Source organism: Bos indicus x Bos taurus, chromosome 8 (assembly GCF_003369695.1).
Source record: "Bos indicus x Bos taurus breed Angus x Brahman F1 hybrid chromosome 8, Bos_hybrid_MaternalHap_v2.0, whole genome shotgun sequence".
Taxonomy (NCBI): domain Eukaryota; kingdom Metazoa; phylum Chordata; class Mammalia; order Artiodactyla; family Bovidae; genus Bos; species Bos indicus x Bos taurus.
The window spans coordinates 9,184,226-9,192,449 of NC_040083.1; the positions used below are offsets into that span (position 1 = coordinate 9,184,226).

Below are 8,224 nucleotides of genomic sequence, written 5' to 3' on the forward strand. Positions count from 1 at the left end.
AGCCTTCTTTATGGTCCAACTCTCACTTCTATACATGACTACTAAAAAAAACCCATAGCTTTGACTATACAAGACCTTTGTCAGTGAAATAATGCCTCTGCTTTTTAATATGCTGTCTAGGTCTGCCATAGCTGTGAATATTTGGTGCAAGAGTGGAAGCCCAACTATATTTGCTCCTTGATGTTCACAATGAAAAGAAGTTCCTCACTATCTCTTTATCTCTTTATACCATTGGTTCTCCACCTCCTTCCCCAGCAGCAAGAAACAGACATGAGTGGAATTGTTAAGAGCCCTGGAAAATAGGGATACCTGGTTGCTTTCTAAAGAGAGAAGTTTGTAAGCGAGCCACAGGTAGGCAAGAGGGAAGGAGGTAGTTACAAAAGCTAGATTTGGTAGCTTATAAGCCAGAAAATTGCAGATATTTTTTAGCTCCTGGGATGTGGAAAGTGGTTCTGAAGACAAGTCAGAATTTTTCAGGGTCCCAAGAAATCCCTCAAGAGAAAAGAAAAACAACAAACAGACCCCCTTAGGCGAAGATGTGCAGTAACAAGTTTTCAAGCGCCTTTGCTCTTGGCGCCTCATTCATAGTGTAATGTCCACATGTGTCCACCGGAGGGCAGCATTTACCATGACTTAAAGCAACGTGTCCAAACCTGTCCTCTAAAGACTAACCACTTGAGATACTATGTCTGCCAAACTGAATTTATTAGGAAATATCAACTTGGGTTTCCAGTTTTTGCTTTTCAGAGGCACAAATAAGAACCATCTTATGTTTCAGATCACTCTGAGATAACCAGTGTTATGTTATTCCAGCAACACCCCAGATTTTTGTAGTTGGCCTTCTCAGAGAGAAATGTTAAGAAGAGGTATTACTGGGGCCACGCGGGGCAGGATGGAAGCCTCGCTGGGTCAGACTACGACGATGCGGGAAGTGCGGACGCCGTAGGGGCCTGAAGCGGAGGTCGCAGGCACGGTCCCCGGCCGCGGCCATGGGGGAGAGGCCCGAGGACCTAAACCTCCCAACGCCGTCATCACCGGAATCATCAAGGAGGCGCTCTCCACCTCCCGCGCCGCCAGCGTCTTTGAGCTAATGCCACATCCTGTGCCAACAGCTTCGCGATGAGAGGGAAGCTCAAGACACTGAATGCCAACGATTTGCTGTCTGCCATGGAGGAGATGGAGTTTCAGCGGTTCCTTACCCGGTTAAAAGAAGCTCTGGAAGCTTATAGGAGGGAGCAGAAAGGCAAGAAGGAAGCTTCAGAGCAAAAGAAAAAGAACAAAGACAAGAAAAACCAAAACAGATTCGGAAGAGCAGGACAAGCACAGGGATGAGGACAACGATAAAGATGAGGAAAGGCTGAAGGAGGAAGAACAGAATGAAGAAAGTGGACAACTGAAGAGCATGGGGAGACGCCCCTTGGACAGAACCACGCCAATCCTGGAACACGTTTGTGTGAGGCTTCTTCCTGCTGCGCAGAGTAGTCTTCACAGAAGAGCCTGAGAAGATCGAAATAAAATCTGAATTATCATCAGGATTATCATCAAAGCCAGTGCTTCCCAGACTCAGAGCATCTGAGTAGCACAAACCTGTTTTGCTTAATCAGTCTCAAGGTTATAATTTTTTGGCAAGAGGGATTCTGAATGGCTAATTTAATTGGTCAGTTTGATCTCTTTTGTTTACATACACATATAGTTAGGCAATTATTGATCCCCACTTCCCTCCCTGCCCCCCCAAAAAAGTAATAATAACTTCCATGCTGCCAACTATGTTCCGGATCACAGAGGCAGTTAAGGCTCAGGAAAAATTGGGGTTTTATTACAATCAACCTATTTGATTATGTAGTATTTGGCAATACTAGCTTATTTCAAGTGATCAGAATGGCTTAGCTTTAGGAAATTATTAAAAGGGTTGAAGAAACAATGAAATCAGCTGTCTCTTCACTTGACAGTAACATTAATTGAATTTTGTTTTCTACAGACCCACTTGGCCTGGAGCCCTTCTATATTGCCTGTTAGGTGTGTAACCTGCCTGGGTGGCTATCTTCTAGGCACATAATGTTTTTAAATGCACAGAGTAGAATTAGTTAAACAAGATTGCCAATGTGTCACTCTTATAAAACAGATGATTTAGTCTTAAATGCACCTCACTGCCTGCCACTGTACGGTTTCAGGATTTGTCATCATCTCATGGAAGGTATAAAACTCCAGGCTTTCCCTTCCCGTGGTCCATCTTCCAGATTTGTGACTATGGCTTTTCGTTTTTCCAATTCATTACAAGTTCTGACCTTTACATCTTCTAGGCGCAGCTTTCTCCCTCTGTCCTTCTCACCTCCTGTCTGTCCTACCTCTCCTATGCTCCCCATTCCCATTTTCTCTGCCCCTCTTTTTCTTACTTCTGCCAACCCAGGAACTTGGATGACCTGCAATATCCCAGAGTATGGCTTCCTCTGATTCCCTAATTCTATCCTTATGTCTTAAAACTGATTTTGTAAACCTCTTTGACCCGTGAGGGAAATCTGATGGTGCTGGGGAATCTAATTCCTCCCCTCACCCATCCCCTTTAACTGCTCCTAAGTATCTCAGTTGACCTTTCCAGGTTTTCTTCTCTTTCCTTTTAGTGCTCCGAGCACTGTTTTGTTGGTCTCTAAGTTGAGTGCTTGGAGGTCGAAAAGTAGTGAAGTGTAGTTTGACACTGTTGATTTATTAAATGAGTACAGTGTAAGTTTGTTGATAAATGAGTGAAGACTATTGAGAAAATGATAATGCTTTGTATAATAAACATTATTGTTAAAAGTGAAAAAAAGAAGTATTATTAAAATGCTGAAAATTAAGAAAGGCAGGAATGGAGGGAGGGAAGAAAATAAAGAGAGGCAAGAGAATAGTAAGAGAAAAAGTCTGAGAACCAATACTATTCCCTGCCAGGGTCCAGCCCCGGTGGATCCAGGGAATTCGAAGGGGAGATGGCTTTGGTAAATCAGGATACAATAGCTTTAATTAAATATTAATTAGAGATATAAAGAGTAATAGAATGAGGGTAGCTCAGTAGGAAAATTCAGTGGAGAAAAATGGCTGAATAACTTGGTTTACGTGGAAAGCTAATAAAATTCCAAGACAAGGAATTTACATCACCTACGTAGGCCGCAGGCGTCCTCCCGTTCTCCCGAAGGAGAGGAGACACTAAGCCCTCCCCGGTCAGATCTTAGAAGCCCAGGCATAATTAGTAGGCTTGACGAGCCTCCACTTTCCAGATGGGAATTCAGCCAGAAGGTGAGAGAAAGAACGACATGGGGAGACCAGTCTTTCGAGGAACTGATCCCCTTTTTTTATTTTCCAGGGTCTGTTTTTATACACTGAGATGTTATACAAAAGTCACGCGGGGTCAGCAGTCCTGACATTTATTAAAGTCAGGTGCTTTATACAAATGTATACAAAGGTCTTAGGGGTGTTACATCATCTTCTGGCCAGGGGGCCTGCTGACAATTTATGACCCTCTCCTTGTGATAGCGGTCAGTCAACCAGAACACTTATTTCTCCAGGAGTGATTATTCTTAAAACAGACACCACCTTCCAAAGGTACCAGATAAAGTTACATTCCTATAGGGTGAGGGTGTAGTGGGTTTTAATTAAGGAAAGAATTTGCTTAGCCTAAGGTCTAACGTGATTAATATCAAAGGTTAATACTTATTTCTTCTATATATTCATTAATGTGTATAAGGGCAGGGGATGTGGAGACTTAGCAGCAAACATTGGTTCAACAATGAAACCCTCCACCGGTATAATTCCTAACTAGCCCACTAATACTATACTAATAATTTTCTAACTTCTCAAAAGAATCTGTTTTTAGAAAGTTTAGAGCATCTCGTGCCTCTCACAGTTGGGAGGCTGTGAACAATCACATGTGGCTGGACAAGCCTGTCAGGCAGGCTAGAGAACCTTAAGAGGAGTTTGTAGGTTGAAACACTCCTGTCACGCCCAGGAATTATTATTAACTGAAGCTCTAAGTTAACTCCTTCTCTGAAAGAGCTGGTGGGGGACAGCCCCCCGTAAAGTCAGAGGTGTAGGTGAGAGCACAAAGCAGTAAAGTAGGCAGACTCTGGTTTTGGGGGTAGATGCTCGAGAATTTCCAGGGGGACTCCTGAGGCTCAATCCCGCCTTTGCGTATGTCAAGCCTCCTTCCTCATGACCTTTGCCACGGGCGGAGTTCCTCACGCTGGCTCCCGGCAATTCCTGTTACCTGGGGACCCAGAGGCTCTGGTTTGAGAAACCCTAATTTTAGCCAGAGGAGTCAAACCATCTCCCCATGGTGGTGTAGTGGCATTTTTCTTTTCAGAGTAGGACATGTGTTCTTCCTTGGATGGAGCCTCCTAATCTAGTCTGTGTTGGGGAAGTGCTAAATACAAGTTAAGGAAATCTTCGGCTCATGGAAGTTTCTCATCACGTGTTCTTGGCTAATGACAATTCTTGTGGAGTTGGAGTGGTGGTATTGGGCATCAGCTGAATTTGTGTCTACAAATATTTCGGTGGCATAAGCTTAAAGGGAAGAAATATCAAGCCAGTGGAAGGCAAAATGAACTTAATGTACTTGACCAGACTGTAATATGCTTGAGGTCTGGGACTCTATATTATATATCATTTTTCCCTCCAATGCCAGTTCAGAGCTTGCAGCACAAAATAAATAAGTCGATGATAACACATTAAAAACCAGGGTATGCTAGGAGAAAGGCATGAGCATCCCATTTTACAGCTAAAGAAAATGAGGTACAAAGGCATTTCCTTTCCTGAAGTCACAAAGTATGGTAGGCAGTTTCTGAAATGAATCCCCAAAAACCCTGTCTCCTGGTTTCCCCACCACACTGGGTTTTAACCCCTCCACTAGGGACTGGGCTGAAACTAGTGACTCAATTTAGTGAAAATAATATAGTAAAAGTATTGCAATATCACTACTGAGATTAGGTTGAAAAAGATTAACTTACCACCCCTCTCCCTCTTCCTCTCTCTCTTTTTCCCTCCCTCCCTCCCTGGCTCTTCTCACGGTTCCCTTCTGATGAAGGAAGCTGCCATGTTGGGGCTCCCTGTGGACACCCACAGGAAGAAGCGGAGGCCTTCCGTCCAGTGGCCCATGAGGAATTGAGGTCTGCCCATGGCCACACACCTGACAGAAAGTAGATCGATCCTGCCCCAGCTGAGCCAGCAGGTGAGACGGCAGCCCCATCCGACACCTGACATCCAGCTCAGTCACAGCCAGATCCTGACCTGGAGATCCTGACTCTCCAGATCCTGGAGACTGGGAGAGGACACGTGTTGTTTTGAGCCACTAAGTTTGGAGCAGTGTGTTTAACAATAGACAGTGAATGCACACAATTAATCTGAGGCCATCAGCTGTGTGACAGGTCCATCCCAGACCGCTTCCTGGGCATCTTTATACACTAACAACTAAATCCTCAGAGGAGTTACCCCTACAGAGGAATTTCAAGAAAGGTCCAGACAATATCTATCATAAAAAAGTAAAGCTAAACTTTGTTCTTAAGTTCCTTTATCCAACTCTCCCATTTTACAGCTGGGAAACTGAGGGTTTCAGACTTTCTCAGAGCCCCCAGGACATCTGGGAAGGGCCAGCTTCTTAATCTAGCCTACGCTGGGGAAGTGCTAAATGCTTGTAAAAGGAATCTTCCAGCTGATGAAAGCTTCTCATCACACGTTCTTGGCCAGTGATAGTGGTTTTGGAGCTGGAGGGTGGTATTTGGCCTCAGCTAAATCGGTGTCTGCATATATTGTGGTAACATAAGCTGAAAGGGAGGAGACATGAGGTCAATTCTAGGTAAGAAGAAACTAATCATCTTGACCAGACTGTAATCTGCATGAATCTGGGCCTCTGTACTACACGTCATTTTCCCTCCAGTGCCAGTGCAGAGCTTGGCACACCGTGTAAATGAGTCAGTGATGACACATTAAAAATGAAGACGGACACCTCTGTGGTAGTCCAGCGGCTAAGACCCTCGCTCCCAAAGCATCAGGCCTAGATTCCATCCTAGGCATTAGCAGGCCCATTTTTTTAATTAATTATTTTAAATGAAGGCTAATTACTTTACAATATTGTGGTGGCTCTTGCCGTACATCGGCATGAATCAGCCGTGGGTGCACATGTGTCCCCCGTCCTGGACCCCCCTCCCACCTCCCTCCCCACCCCATCCCTCTGGGTCGTCCCAGAGAAGCAGCTTTGAGCGCCCTGCTTCATGCATCGAGCTTGACTGGTCATGTATTTCACATACGGCAAATATACATGTCTCAGTGCCATTCTCTTCAAGCATCCCACCCTCGCCTTCTCCCACATAGTCCAAAAGTCTGCTCTTTACATCTAGCAGGCCCATTTTATTTTTTTTTTAATTTATTTATTTTAATTGGAGGCTAATTACTTTACAATATTGTATTGGTTTTGTCATACATTGACATGAATCAGCCATGGGTGTACATGTGTTCCCCATCCTGAACTGCCCCCCTCCCACCTCCTTCCCCATCCCATCCCTCTGGGTCATCCCAGTGCACTGGCCCTGAGCACCCTGTCTCATGCATCAAACCTGGACTGGTGATCTATTTCACATGTGATAATATACATGTTTCAATGCTATTCTCTCAAGTCATCCCGCCCTCACCCTCTCCCACAGAGTCCAAAAGACTGTTCTATACATCTGTGTCTCTTTTTCTGTCTTGCATATAGGGTTATTGTCACCATCTTTCTAAATTCCATATATATGCGTTAGTATACTGTATTGGTGTTTTTCTTTCTGACTTACTTTACTCTGTAAAATAGGCTCCAGTTTCATCTACCTCATTAGAACTGATTCAAACGCATTCTTTTTAATGGCTGAGTAATTTGGAAAAGACTCTGATGCTGGGAGGGATTGGGGGCAGGAGGAGAAGGGGACGACAGAGGATGAGATGGCTGGATGGCATCACTGACTCGATGGACGTGAGTTTGAGTGAACTCTGGGAGTTGGTGATGGACAGGGAGGCCTGGCGTGCTGCAATTCATGGGGTCACAAAGAGTCAGATACGACTGAGCGACTGAACTGAACTGAACTGAATATTCCATCGTGTATATGTACCACAGCTTTCTTACCCATTCAACTGCTGATGGACATCTAGGTTGCTTCCATGTCCTGGCTATTATAAACAGTGCTGTGATGAACATTAGGATACACGTGTCTCTTTCAATTCTGGTTTCCTCGGTGTGTATGCCCAGCAGTGGGATTGCTGGGTCGTATGGCAGTTCTATTTCCAGTTTTTTAAGGAATCTCCACACTGTTCTCCATAGTGGCTAGCAGGCCCATTATACCACGAAAGAAAATGAGGTACGAAAGACACTTACCTCCTGGTTTCCCCACCACCCTGTGTTTTATCCCCTTGCCTTGGGACTGGGCTAAAACTAATGACTCAATTTAATCAAAATAAGACAGCAGAAGTGATGGGATGTCACTTCTGAGATTAGGATACAAAAGACTAACTTTCCTCGCCGCCCCCCACCCCTCTCTCCCCGTTCCTGTCCTCTCACTCTCTCCCTCCCCGCCCTCCCTCTCTCTCCCTGCCTCTCTCTCCTTATCTCTCTCTCTCCCCACTGCCTCCTGCTCTTCTCACGGTTCCCTTCTGATGAAGGAAGCTGCCACGTTGGAAGCTCCCTGTGGACGCCCACAGGAAGAAGCGGAGGCCTTCCGTCCAGCGGCTCATGAGGAACTGAGGTCTGCCCGCGGCCACATACCTGAGCGGAAAACAGATGGATCCTCCCCGAGCTGAGCCAGCAGGTGAGACGGCAGCCCCATCCGACAGCTGACATCCAGCTCAGTCACGGCCAGATCCCGACCCGTGGAGACTGGGAGATGACACGTGTTGTTTTGGGTCGCTAAGTTTGGGTAATGTGCATCAAAATAGAGAACAAATACTCGCCACTCATATCAGGCAATCAGATATTTGAAGGCCGGTCTGAGACCTCTTCCTGGGCATCTTTATACATGAACAACTAAATCCTCAGAGGAGGTCCCCCTGAATAGCAATTCCAAGAAACGTCCAGGCAGTATAAATCATACAAAAGTCAAGCTAAACTTGTTCTTAAAGCTCCTTTATCCAACTCTCTCAGCTTACAGCTGGGAAACGGAGGGACTGAGACTTTCTCAGAGCCCCCATGACACTTGGGAAGCGCCAGGACCTCAGCCTGCTTGGTTTCTCCATCTAA

The 8,224-nt window shown here is 45.3% G+C and overlaps 1 pseudogene; it reads left to right on the plus strand.

The window, feature by feature from the left end:
* Positions 1–989: 989 nt before the first annotated feature.
* On the plus strand, positions 990–7,788 carry LOC113897918 (annotated as a pseudogene).
* The last annotated feature ends 436 nt before the right edge of the window (positions 7,789–8,224 follow it).